Source organism: Conger conger, chromosome 8 (genome assembly GCF_963514075.1).
Source record: "Conger conger chromosome 8, fConCon1.1, whole genome shotgun sequence".
Lineage (NCBI taxonomy): Eukaryota > Metazoa > Chordata > Actinopteri > Anguilliformes > Congridae > Conger > Conger conger.
This window is the reverse complement of record NC_083767.1, coordinates 4,244,285-4,259,283: the sequence shown is the minus strand read 5'-3', so window position 1 is coordinate 4,259,283 and position 14,999 is coordinate 4,244,285.

The window sequence follows — 14,999 nt, the reverse complement described above, 5'->3', positions numbered from 1 at the left end:
TCATTTGTGTAATTATTTTAAATCTGAGTTATGTAAGCCTACAATATAAAGGCTTTTTGTAGACTAAATTTAGTTTACTGGAAGCATCATTTAGCCATTATTACATGATGTGTAGTATGAACAATATTATTTTTCATAAAGCTGTGCTGTTTTTTATGACAAGGTTTAGGAAATGCAGGCGGAAATGATCAGCCTAATTCTGTTTATGTGCTATAAACTATTATGTGCTATTTGGCCTATATCTGACTTTCTTTGAAATCTTTAATTTGATAACGGTTACAGATTCATTAAAGGTTTACAAACGTATACTGTCGTTATTTGTCCTTAGTGTTATTCTATATCATTTCCAAGAAAAATATATATTTCAAACTTAAATAGGAAACTATGGGCCTACTCACAGTTCGCCACAGATAAACTACAAACTAAAACAAATCTGCGACATGTAAAAGGTTCTTGTATGAAAATCTTATCCTCTTATCCGGATCTGATTATTGATTGCAGAAATCGAGTAAGAAAAACTTTAACTTTAGTAGGCCAACGTTTTCTGTAGACATCTAAGCTCGACGGCTTATGAATATGCAGTGCTGTGCGTTTTCCGTTGTTATAGGCCGATGTTTCATTGAAATTTCTGAAAGTTTATTGAGATCTTGCGATGACGGTAATAGGTATAATGAAATATTGTATTTGGTGACAAAACAAGTGACCATGAATCAGTGCTAAAAGTAAACGAATCACAGAAAAACATGCTTTAACTTCAATTAAAAGGGCTAGATATTCAGTAATTTTCATGGTACAACTGAACAGCTATTAAAGACTTGGTAAGAGATGGTAAAAATTGTACACTGCCAACACACTTTCCCCTAGCTATTTGAGATTAACCAAAAGCCACAGAAGCAAAATAAACCCAAACTCACTCGATGCACTGACCTGTGCCAAAGTTATTGCTTGCTTTAGTAGTTACATTTTCATGCACCGTCTACATAAACAATGAACACGGTAAACAGAAGGGCAGCCAGCTTCTGAAAGCATTCACGATCAGAGCTTATTTTCTCATTATGTTTAAACTGTGCGATTTTCTACCCACAGAATGAATCACATAAAGCTGTGGAAGGAAGCTTAACATCTGTGGTCATAATACAGTAGCTGCTGTTATTACTTTTTTCTCAAAGGTACACAGTGAGTCAATGGAAAAGCACGTATGTTGCATGATGTATTATAGTGCAATTGCAGATTAAACAAAATGAATGAATCAAGTATGGACGTACAGTGGTTTATATTCCATAATTGCATGGTTGTGCCAAGTGCTAAACTGTTTTGTCTTCCAATTTGGGTCTGCTTATAATTATATAAATATTTTATGCTTTCTGTGATGCATGATATGTTTTCTTGTGCCAAGACTTGGAGTGAAATTAATAAAAAAAACCTTGGAACACATTACGTGTTGGCTGTGTATTATAAAATACAAGAATATACAATGAAACCACTGTTTGTGCACATAGCAGACACTGTGAGCCTTGGCCTGATTATGACAGTAAAGGCAGAATAAAGTTATTATAGAGTTATTATTTAATTTCCATTTTTCTCAGAAATTCCTGGCGGTAGTCATTTGTTGGGACCTCTGGGAATATGACTGCAGTTCCACATTTTTCTATGTGCAGATAATACTGCAGGTGACTGAGCAAAACCTGGGAACAATTACTAGTTTATAAAGAATATATTTAATTCTATATTTAGTGGTTTAACCCTAATTATGCACTAATATTGTTAGGCTACCCACATTTTCAGTGAGGTTTGAACAGTAGCACTGAAATAGGAGGAATAAATATCTATACCTTATTTACCCTCAGAAAAAGGGTTATTTGGTCTCCATATATATATATATATATATATATATATATATATATATATATATATATATATATATATATATATATATATATATATATATATATGTGTGTGTGTGTGTGTGTGTGTGTGTGTGTGTGTGTTCTTTATGGAACCCTCTATTGTGGGTGTGAAGTGTGAAAGCTCCCAGGCTTGAACTAGATAGAACCCTGTGACTCCATAGAAGAGATTGCTACACTTGACTAAGGTACAGTAGACCTGATGTGATTGGACAGCAAGGGCAAGTTGTCCAAAAAGCTCCATAAAAGATGAAGGAGTGCGGTCTTAATGCACGCCTGGAGGACCGGGCCACTTCGCCGGAGCATCTTGTTTTCCTGCTGCTTGTCACGCGAGGTCTTTGCTCCCCTCCTCTGAGCTGTTTCACTGCTCTGTGGCTGTTACCTCAGCCCATCAGGTTTTATCACTCCAGACTCCATTCAGGGTATAGTAGTGAAAACACACCCTGATTTTAATACTTTTTAAGTGCTTTTTTTTTTTTGTCTTTCCAATTCCATTCCTGGACTGATCCAGTAGAGGAAGATTATATTTCTTGTTGTAGCACATGTGTATTCTCCCAAACAGGGCGCTTAAATGCTCCCTAAAACAGGTTTTTCAAATATATTTGTACAGTTTTAATTTAAATATCTTCACCCTCATTGGTAATCCACAAGCATGTTAAAATACAAATATTTGAATATGTAAACAAAGCACCAATGTATAAAATGCCTGATTACGATTTTAATGGGCACAATATGATATATTTGTGTTTTTAAAGTTCATCTGAACTTTATGATCTGCATCACACTTTCAGATTAAAAATGCTCACAAAATTTTAACAAAAAGGCTTTAGTTCCTGGCCTGTGTATATAATGTTTATTGACTTTAATTAAACTGAATGAAATTAGGAAATTTAATGTCTGAATGATGCTACATGTAATTAAGTGTTCCCTTATATAATATCAATACTAATATTATTATTATTATTATTATTATTATTATTATTATTATTATTATTATTATTATTATATTATTTGTTGTTGTTGTTTGAAGTTGTTCAGGTGCTATGTAATATTATTCTGTCAATATAATACTGCAGGGAAAATCACACCAAGTAGCAAAAAGGGTTAAATATTCTTGAAAGAGAGAGTTAATATACATTATGGCAATATCAGAAAGCTGTCCTGAAAATAACTTTTATTTTCAATATATTTTCAATATATTGCATTTTCATAGGGTAAAAAACAGGTGTTGCTGTTCGTCTGACAGCAACACCCAGAGAGCACTGAAACAAGATGTGATGTCTGAGAGAAAGATAGAGAGGCACCATCTATTATCTGTATTATTAGTGGATATTTTTATTGTTACTGTCCTTAGTGTTTGCCATTCAACAATTCATGAATATTGTCTGGAGGTTTGGTTGTTCACTATTTATGTGTCTATTTTCATATCGCCTATTTCTATTCCAGTATATTAGTAATATAGCCTATATGTATATGTCGTTGTTCATTGTTTTATTGTTAATTTCTTTGGCAATATTGTTTGTATACAGTCATGCCAATAAAGCATTATTGAATTTAATTTAATTTAAATTGAGAGAGAAGGAACACAGGAAAGGCACTGTCATGGCCCCAAAACTCATCAGACACGGCCTGCTTTGCGTAGCCTACTTCAGTGACCCTTGACGCGCTGCGAGCCACAGTTCAGTAGCAATGTTCGCTTAGCTGTGCGACATAAAACGGAAGAAAACACATTCACGTCAGAAGCTGTTTTGGAAGGGAGTGATCGGCGTTCTGCTGTGGGTACTCTTGGAGAGCTGACCTATATGCGCTTAAACTTGAAACTTTGAAACTGTTCAACTTGAGAAACGTAAACACGCACTTCCCTGGCTAGGTTAAGGGCATCGACACGGTTTGGCGGTTGCCCCGTCTATTTTTAGCCGGCCACAATTAAAGTGTCGACGTGTAACAATGGTGGTGTCATTCGGTACTTAATTGCCACTTGGGGACAATGCCACTGGAGTGTGAAATATGAATGTTTTCCTTTACAGCTAAGCGGTTAATCAGTTTGTAAAAGAAACACACTGGGGCAAGCCCTTCAGTTTCACCAGTCAAGTGTCACCCAATCAACGTAAGGACAAATACGTATGTTGTTTCTGCTGGTTCATTATCGTCTTATTAATTTTTATTATTATTAAGTGATTTATTGTCTGTGTTTTATGCCATTTCATTGACCAAGGCAGTGTGCCAAACTGTATTAATATTTAATAAAATCGTTGGGTCTTAGAGTTTTAAATAATAGCACACAATCCATTTCATTGTTCCGAACCGCGTTACTGTGAACTAAATAGCGATCAGTGGCTGATTATTAATAAGCCTACTACTTCAATTTATGCTAGCCTTTAAGCAACTTTTTCATAGCTTGTCGAAACGTAATATATTAGGATTTTAGGAGTATAATCAAACTGACGGAGACATGTGAAAGTAGTTGAAAACCCCCCAAATTACGAATATTTATTATTTTTATTATTTTTTATTTTAATTTTTGTGTGATAAATGTGTTTTGGTGGGCGTGTTGTATGAAAAAGAAACATTTCGTTTACTGAGTTCTGCGTCCTTATGTGTGCCAGTTTTTATTGCACTAATTATTTTAAAATAATCTTTAGCCACGCCAACTTAAAAAACACAACGCGGGTCTTTATTACCATCAAAATATGTACGCTGAATGTTGACGTCTATTGGGTTGACGACTGCAAAGTTATCTTTCATGTTAAATTTAGTTGCTCATTTCGTTTAGTTAAACTTTGCACAGCTCGCGCAAAGAACCCCTTAATGTATTATCTGAGAAGGGTAATGAGTTAAACCACGTAGAAGCCCACACAAATATAACTACTTCGTGATGTTTGAATTAAATAAAGAACGGTGAGGATTCAGTAGCCTAAATGAGAGGGCTGACTTTTAAAACTATTCTTGATTATATGGAACAGTTCGAAAAAGGGACCCCGATTAGCCAAATTTGCTTTTTTGGTCTTTTTTCGACATCACAGAACTGATCAAGGCCTCGTGGAAGCACACGGACGAGTTTGAAGTTTCTTTTGTGGTTTGTTAGGCTAAAAAGCTCCCGAATCCTGGCCGGAACCAAATGATCTATGAATATCAACTTACCTTATTGCGTCACATGAAGGACATCTTGGAGGTAATCCCTTAAAATCATATCTGATGCACAAATCGTTGTCCTTTATGAACGCCCGCAGTAGGCCAGAACGTCAAATAGCAAGGCGAATTAAAAAAATATTAATGAAAAATAATCAGTAAAAAAGAATTGTTGTGGATGTTGGTCATTCATTAAAAACAGGTTTCTGTTTTTCGAGGAGCGAGGCTTCGCAAGGAATTCAAATGTCATGTCCAATCCCCCGGCACACCTACTAGGCCCAGAAAGCTCGTTTCATGCCGTGTGATCAAAAACAAAGATGCCGACTCCACTTATGCTTACATGGCGACAAAAGACATCCCATGGATTCACGAAATTACGGGTAAAAAGTTAATTGCGTGAAATTGCTATATCAAAATTGTATAGGCTATTTTTAAATATTACCTATCAACGAGTTCATAATTTGGACTATATTTCAGATAACTTTTTTTCTTCTTTAATTAACCAGTTAAGTATCGCCCCTATTCTTTACACAAGCTTGAAAATTACATGCCCAAAATAAAATGGCTACCATTCTTGAACCCTTTTGACTACAGGAATTATCCTGATGTCTTCTGAAAGGTAACCCTTTGGGGTTTGTTTTCCAAGAGTCAGAATTATTCAGAAGTATTAGTAAATCTAAGTGACAGAAGCTCAAACACAGTGAAAGTGGAAAATATTGTAGCGGTGCCTGGCGCACTTAGAAATACACATGGAGCCACAGCCAAAACACTGGACAAATCCCCCTTCAAATTTGTTTCAGATGCATTGTCCATCTTGTTTTTTCTAAGTTACGTCCAGGCAGTTTTTCAAAAAGGACATTTGGAGACTCCAAAAGGAAAAAAAAGGATATTATGGGTCTTATGACATGTAAAATACTGTATTTTGCTTAGTAAATCAAACAACAATTTTTATTCAGCACTTCACCCTCTCCTTGTTCTCTCTTCCGACAGCAACAGCCTGTGAATATTGTAAAAAATAAGTACAATAATCACAATAATAACATTTGGTATACTAATATATTCATTGAGGCCCATTGATTGAAGTTTTTGTCAAATACCCAACCCCCATCAACAAGTCAAACAATCCACAATTTCACATGCTACTTATTATTCAAAAGCAGACTTGCTCCTTATTTATAAGCATACTGAATAATAATAGCCTACAATATTTTGAGAATGTATTTAGATGATCACTGACATAAAATGTGGTCACGTCAATGAAAATGCTTTGTGGGGCCAAAGGTCTTTTCACGGTCTTCCTCAGAAATATTCACTCGAGAATACATGAGAGGCTACAGAGACGAGGGATGCCTTGGAAGTCCCCCAAATGGAAGACTATTTTGACGTAAACACCGCAAATTTGTTGTAAAACATCAAACTTTTTGGCCGTAAAATCAAATCGTTTTTCGCATCTGCAGCAAAACGGGGTAATTGTCCCTAGGAAACTGGATTATTGTTACAAACAAGATCGATATGGCCTGGGTTTGTTCAACTTTTATCCTTAATTTTTAAATGTACAATCAGTAAGATTTTTGTGTTAAAACATTGTTACAAGACCATTGTAAATCCCTTCCTATCATTGAAGAAGGCGCACTGACATGTTGACTCAAAATATGCAGTTGACGGGCCGGCACTCTGTACCTGAACATCGTTTAGCGGTACAATAATTCATGCTCATTGGTTGAAAATTGGTTCTTATTGCCGCAGCCAATGGCGTTTCAACGTCAGCGCGTCAGAAGGGGTGGGATAAACAGTGTTGTGGTTTGAGCGTGTTTGCTGCTGCAATTCCTCTCTTCACCGCTAAAAGTTCGAAATTACCGATTGTACCTTTAAAAACAAATGTATTCAAGACAATCTGCGTTTACAGGGTGTTTACCATTTGAATCACTGTTTCAGGTGTTTTCTGTTTTCTAGGGAGGTTTTTTGCCCATGCGCTATCTGATATTTCAATTTTTCTTCCCTTTTCTTACTCTGTAAGGCATATTTGTGTTCTGACAAATAGAATATTGAATTGAACCATTCAATTGGTGACAATAGTAAATGATCACTTGGTTTTTATTTAATTCAATGTATGTGTACAGTACTGCATTGTAACAGTCGAACATTTGTCGAAGCCCTGCCTCATTTTAACATCTATTGATGGTTTCCATAATATCAGTTAATGTACTGTATTCCGCACACCGTGACTTCCATATCCTCTCAGCGTTTGTTCTAAGAAGTTGTAAGTTTACTGGAAGTTGGAAGTCCACCACTTTTAAAGAGTCATAAAGTTGGTATTCATGTGAACTCATTCTCACTTAATATGACATAATGAAAGCAGAGGTATCCTTTGTGTGGATCATTTAAAACCATAGTAATGGCTCATGAGGACGATTATTATTGTTATTATTGACATATACTCATAATCGTAATATTGAGTTTTTCCTACAGATGGCGCCATAGTACATAATTTGCATTACTTCTAAGGGAAGTGATCTGGCAGCTCTGTGCTAAATGTGTGGTCTGAATTCACATGGGTAGTTGTGTAGATGTGTAACATTGGACACCTTGACTCCAGCACATTCTCTACATACCTTGAGAGGAAAAAACAGGATGAATTCAATATGCTTTATAAATCTGTAATTGAATGATGAATGCACATTTAAACAGTGTGTTTAGAATATTTAATCTTGTTTATACATGTATGTTAGTCTCCTGTGCTGCATTTCATAGCTTTAATATCGAGTAATAGCAGACACCTTGTGTTGTGTTGGAAAAGGATGGCTGTCTTTAAAATACTACTCTAGTTCACAGTTACTCTCCCCTTTTCTGCAGTCAAACGTGCTTTCAGCCAGGATTCAGCCATTCACCCATATTTCAGATCATGTCAAGTTTTGCACATATTTCTAAAATGTGTTTCTTCCTTTTTATTGATTTGCTATGCTCATTAGGCTAGAAGTGCACAAAAACAATGTATGAACATCCTATAGTAAACACTGACAATCTTGTGAACATGAGCATAAGATGTAACATTTGTGCATGAATTGTGATGCGGACTGAGGAGGACGTTTACTGAGATTCCTGGGGCAGCCGTGTCGGGGTCTGTGCTGGCACATGGTTTGGGGTTTGTATGATTTCCAGTGGAGGAGGAGCACAAACAGACAGTGACACACACTCTGTAGGTGGGTTTGTACAGGCACCATCTGTGTTGCCATGCACTGCCCACTCCAGACTCCAGGATTCAGAGCACGCTGCAAGAAAGTGACAATCGCAGTATGTCCAGTTATGATTCTCCTTCGCCTCCATTTCCCAGGGCTGCCACTAGAGGGCGCCATTGTACGATGGTTATCGGAGGAGAGCGTTCCAGACCCACAAACATTTCCCCAAAGTTCATATTTGCTTGAATATGAGAGTGCTTTTATCATTATCATCACAGCGATAATATTAATGTGGCCGGTTGTTTGGCAGCCTTGATGTTGGATGTTAAAATGTCACGCTTTGATTTATTCACTACTGTACTTGTAATTCATTTACCAAAATAATTTTGACTTTTTGCATGTGTACGTCACGTCTGCGACTGAAGTTATTTCAACGAAGACAGCCTGGCCCTTCATCACGACCCCAAGCTGCGAAATCATTGCCCAGTATTTTTTTATCTGTTAAGCCAATCTTTTTGTTGCTGTTAAAGATCAAATTTGTACTTAAAATATTCATCAATCTTTGAAGGTGCAGCCAAAACCATTACCAGGCGATACAGGGTTCATAGCATATGAAGCGTGTAGCAGCAGTTAACAGCAAGGGAAACATGGCAGACTTTGCATTCGAATCAGCAAACGTATTGACAGTTGACTGCAATGACCACTGTCTTATGAAACACAGCTGTGGCAAGAACAGCAGAGGTACAGATTCTCCTCTACGTCCTTATGTCTAGCGCGGGATTGGTCGGTCTGCTTCGCCCACACAGCCTGAAGTCATCACAGGCATATTCCAGCGCTGAGCTGTCCAATCAGGGTGCCGCTTGCTGTAATGCGGAGACTGTGTCTGCGACCTTTGCCCAATGAGGGTGCCGCTTGCTGTAATGCGGAGACTGTGTCTGCGACCTTTGCCCAATCAGGGTGCTGCTTGCTGTAATGTGGAGACTGTGTCTGTGACCTTTGCCCAATGAGGGTGCCGCTTGCTGTAATGCGGAGACTGTGTCTGCGACCTTTGCCCAATCAGGGTGCTGCTTGCTGTAATGTGGAGACTGCCTATGTGACCTTTGCCCAATGAGGGTGCTGCTTGCTGTAATGTAGAGACTGTGTCTGCGACCTTTGCCCAATGAGGGTGCTGCTTGCTGTAATGTGGAGACTGCCTATGTGACCTTTGCCCAATGAGGGTGCTGCTTGCTGTAATGTAGAGACTGTGTCTGTGACCTTTGCCCAATCAGGGTGCTACTTGCTGTAATGTAGAGACTGTGTGTGTGACCTTTGGTTTGGCTGGCAGCCTGGTTCAGGCCGGGCTTTCTGGTTAAACTGTGAGACGAACAAAAGTTGACCTTTTATTCAGCGATGTTGCCCAACTTGCCCTTTATGGTCAGCCTGCCAAACGCAAAAACAACATTGATTACACAGAGGAATTTATTCATCACAACACAGTCCTCTCTGCTTGCCAGGGGGGTCATTCTGTTCAGATGCTATTTCTTTATGTGCCTGGACCTCACAGACTGCTATCAAATCTGGATGAATTTGATACTGACCGTGGTCAGTAGAGGGGCAACACATAGCTGGTGGAAAAGTTAGTCGGGGAGGGAGGGATTCAGTAGGCCGTAATGACAGTGCCTCTCATTGCTCACCAGTGACCTCTACTGGTCAGTCAGGCAACAGCAGTTGTCTCTCGCTGCAGATGAGCAGGTTTTCTACAACTCTGGGGCTCGTTTCACGAAATTTGCGATGTGTGATCTGAGATCTGCGAGATGCCATAGAATTCTCTAGGGCGTCCTGTAGCGTCGTGGTTAAGGTACACGACTGGGACCCGCAAGGTCGGCAGTTCCATCCCCGGTGTGGCCACAATAAGATCTGCACAGCCATTGGGCCCTTGAGCAAGGCCCTCAACCCTGCATTGCTCCAGGGGAGGATTGTCTCCTGCTTAGTCTAATCAACTGTACGTCGCTCTGGATAAGAGCGTCTGCCAAATACCATTAATCTAATGTAATGTAATTCTCCTGCTCTTGTTGGAGTGTTTCACGTAGAAATCACAATCGCAAGCCATGGACGTGCTTGCCACCTGCGTCAACTGTAAATCACTTTGTGAAGAAACAGTGGCTTCATGTCTCTGACGCGTGACATTAGTTCAGGCGCTAAGAGCAGTCGTCTGGGTTGCCAGTTTGAGTCCCGGCCTGGGTGTGTCGACGTGTCGCAGAGTAACCCTCAATTGCTCCTGATGAGCTGATTGGTGCCTTGCATGGCAGCCAATCGCCATGTGTGACTGGGTGAATGAGAAGCATCAATCGTACGGCGCTTCGGATAAAGGCGCTATATGTACATTTGCACAAAAACGCGGACATTCTTCGTCCTCTCGCCTAGCAATTTTATTCATTAAACTGTCAGCATTTTCCAGAGATTTAAGCAGCTTCTGACTGTTGAAAGTAAAGCTCTGTTGCTCACGGCAACGAGGCGACAAGTATCAAATCCAGGTGAAAGTGGGATTTTTTTTTTTTTCATGGATGCCTCTAGAGCAGAACCAAAATGACAGGAAAGCGCATCAAATTCTCCCGCACTTATCAGGTTGAAAACCTCTTCTTCCTTGCAAGCACAGCTCAGCAGAGGCCCGTGTCAGTAGGCAGATAGTCACGATCACCCGGGACTCACGCTAGTATACCTGGAACATGATGGCTGAATGGGGCTCGTCATTCAAACCTCAAAGTAACCCAGATCACCACTAATCAGTACTGTGCATGTTCAGTTTAATGCAGATCTGAATTGCAGGGGATTGTATTTCAATTAGATTCAAAAAATCCCACGGCTGTGCTATCTTGCTTTTGATAGACGCACAGCCTGCATCCATTAGAATGGGATCTGGCTGCCTGTCGTCGATGCCATTGTCTCTGGAATAATGTGATCTATCCTTTCATATCGTGCAATCAACCCCTTCAGACAAAAAATGAGGAGAAAAAATTCAAACATCAAACAATATTGTTTTTCCCCCATATTTATCTCCACCACAGAAGCAGAGGCTGGTCCAGTGAAATGCAGAAAGCACAGGTCTGTGTGTCACTCCGTCAACACCATCTGTCAGTCAGTGGTGGCAGCCTCCTCTCCGGCAGCAGTCAGACACATCGCAGGAACACGGCGTATAAAGTATGCTCATGTTTAACCCTGTGTACTGAAAAGGTCCGCTCTTGTTCACGTCACAGTTTAACCAGAAAGACCAGACCTGAATCAGGCTGGTAGCTGTTACACAAACCAAGGCCCAGAGGTGACGCACGCTACAATTCTATCGCACGATTGCAAACACAAAATGGATGCACAGACTGAGCAACAACTCGAGGAGGGAACCAGTGCACATAACACACGTTGTCATGGCAATAAAAAGCCTTGAATGATTTCCATGAAAGTAGAATCATATCTCAATGTATAGTGGCTCCAGAATATTAAATTAGGGGAAAGTGCAGCAACAATGATCCGTGTGCTGGTCTGCTGGGTGCTTTTTAAACAGCTCAATAAGATATGATCAGCAGACATCTGAGAAACGTCTGAGAGAGGGCGTATGTATGTTTAACTGCACATACAGTACTGCCTGAGCCTCAGCACGCACACGCGCACACACGCACACACACACACACACACACACACACACACACAGAGCTGTTCTTTACTGTACACACTACTCCTAGGGTCTTTACAAAGAGAAATAGAAAGCAACCTGTAACCTAATGGCTAAGGTTGGTAGTTGAAGCCCTGGTGTAGCCACAATAAATTAAATTGAACTGCAAATAATTGGTTTGTAAAATGGTCAAATCGACAGTACCTTCTCTCCCACTTTTTAGCCCTGGTCCAGGATTACATTTTAAGCAGTCAGCGAAAGAATTAAAATATTAGATTGACAAAAGAATTTGTAGCCTACGGCAGCACTTCTTCCCCAGGAAGCAAATATTGCATATGTTGTAGATTAGTTTTTCCTTCCCCATTAATCACTGTCATTCAGGGTGACAGTTCTGACCACAGCAGTGTTCCCTAAGATGCTCTTGAGTGCAGTGGATCAGGGAAGATAGGAGAAAGAGGCCATTAAGAGTGTGACCTCAGGTAACGTCCGGAGTGAGACTGGGGCTTTTGAGAGCTCATGTACAGGTGTGACACACCTGTATAAAAGGCCACTGTAAGAGTGACCTCAGGTAACATTATGAGTGAGACTGGGGGTTTAGAGGCCTCCGCACAGCATGTACACCTGTGTTCAGAGCTCCTATTGTAGGGAGTCCGCACCATGGACCCCTCCCCAGTGCCCTCTCAGCTCCTCGATTAGTGTTTGGGGTGTGGAGGTGCTCCTGTGTTCAGGGTGTGGAGGTGCTCCTGTGCTCAGGGTGTGGAGGTGCTCCTGTGTTTGGGGTGTGGAGGTGCTCCTGTGTTCAGGACGTGGAGGTGCTCCTGTGCTCAGGGTGTGGAGGTGCTCCTGTGTTCAGGGTGTGGAGGTGCTCCTGTGTTCAGGACGTGGAGGTGCTCCTGTGCTCAAGGTGTGGAGGTGCTCCTGTGTTTGGGGTGTGGAGGTGCTCCTGTGCTCAGGGTGTGGAGGTGCTCCTGTGCTCAGGGTGTGGAGGTGCTCCTGTGTTCAGGGCGTGGAGGTGCTCCTGTGTTCAGGGCGTGGAGGTGCTCCTGTGTTCAGGGTGTGGAGGTGCTCCTGTGTTCAGGGTGTGGAGGTGCTCCTGTGTTCAGGGTGTGGAGGTGCTCCTGTGTTCGGGGTGTGGAGGTGCTCCTGTGTTCGGGGTGTGGAGGTGCTCCTGTGTTCAGGGTGTGGAGGTGCTCCTGTGTTCGGGGTGTTCTGGGCCCCAGAGGAGGGTTTCATGGGCCATTCTGTGCAGCCTTCATATCCAGCTGTCACCACATCCCTATCTCACCCTCAGCCGTGCTCATGAATCTCTCTTCCCTGCACGTCCGTCCATTGAAAAGGCCCCCCCTCGCACACTTATAACTGTGTGGTTCCTTAGACTTTTAGTTCCTATGCCCATATTTCTGCTGTTTTTTTGTGGTTTTTTTAAAACCTCTCTTCCTGTCTGTTCTGTGATTAATTTAAAAAATGCCTCCGGCATTAGGTCAGCTCCCATCTCTATCTCTGTCTCCGTCTCTAGCTCTATCTGTTTCCTCCTCTGGTGCCAGCAGAGCTGTGACTGTTATCCAAGCAGCTGAAACTGGGCTTTTTTCAAGTCAATCATTTTTTCCCAATAGAAAATGTAGTGTTTTTTCTTCATCTAATGTCTCCCCATGTGCCGATACAATAATACTTAGTGGACGAATGAGACACAGATTACATCACTCACTCTCTCTCTCACGTTTAGTGGAGGAATGGCATCAGCTTCCCTACTGCGCAGTCTCTGGCTCCTAATTGTACAACATGGCGGCGCCCGTAAACTTGAGTTCTGCCGTTTCGAAACGATTTTCACAAGCCCATGCATAGTCATTGGGTGACGTAAGGGCACTTGGTTTTTTTTCCTACCGCCTATGTTGCAAACCCACTCAACTCTCTGAAAGAACAGACTTTCTAATGAACGCTAACATGATTTCCGTACAGAAAAATGCTGGCAGTATGTAGCAGAATATGGAGGAATGATCGTTAGGAGCTCATCTTCGATACGGATGAAAAAGGGCAATTCGGGCGGCAGCAGAGAGTGAACAGAATGAAACGAGCTGTCCTGAAGCTGCAGTGCATCATGGGTGTGATGACACCCTCCGACATTACGCGCCAGTGCGAAAGCTCAGCGTGAGCGCGGAAAAACGGCTTCCAGCACACGCCAGAACTGAGCGGCGCTGATCTCTTGGCTGTCTGTTCTCCTGACATGCTCCGTATTTCAGCCATCGCAGTGAAAACGGGATGATCTGATATCCATCGCGTTCGCGCACAAGTAACCATCGCGATCCGTCCATTTATTTTGCTGAAATGCCAGTATAATATTGCACAGATGTTGTGGTGTTCCGAGTGAGTGTTCACCACCTGAATTGAACGTGTGCGCGTGCATTGTCGGGCTATGTATTTTTAAAGTTAATTGTTTGCATATAGGTTTGTTCAAAACAAATACTGTCCAACCTCGATAGCTCTGGTTACCTTTTCTCGGTATTTGTATCAAAACAGTACTTAAACAGATCTATGAAGAAATGTCATATTCTCACTGTGTCAATGAATTGGACAGTATGATCATTCAGGTTCATTGCGTTAAAATAACCCTGTGCTTACATGTGCAGATCTAAATTGTGCTCACATGTTTGTCTATGGGGTGGTTATGTAATATTTTACCCAGAATAATGAAATAAATAGAATGGAATAAATAGGCAAACTTTCGCTTAGTTTTGGTTGGAGACGGTCTGCCACTGAACCCAGTTGCCATGGTAACAGACTTTGACACAACGTTCAGGTGCACACAGCCGGGGCGGGCGGAGAGACAGGTGAGGACTCGGTGACACAGAGCACGGCGCGGTGAGATTGGAGCAGACGCTGACGTGCCGGCGGCAATGATCTCAGGACAGGGTGTTCGCAGCCGCGGTGACATGGTGCCCAGATGGACATCGCTCTCCTCTCAGACACCATGGACCTGCAGACTGATGCTGTACCAGGGCCGCACGGTATATTGTCTTTTAATCGCCATCGAGATATGACCAGGCAAGATAAACACATTGCGTGAGACCGCTTGAATTTATTTAAATTCATGTTCTGCTGAATAGGTTGACTGTCGATGAGCAATTTGCTCAATTATAGATAAGGTTGGAC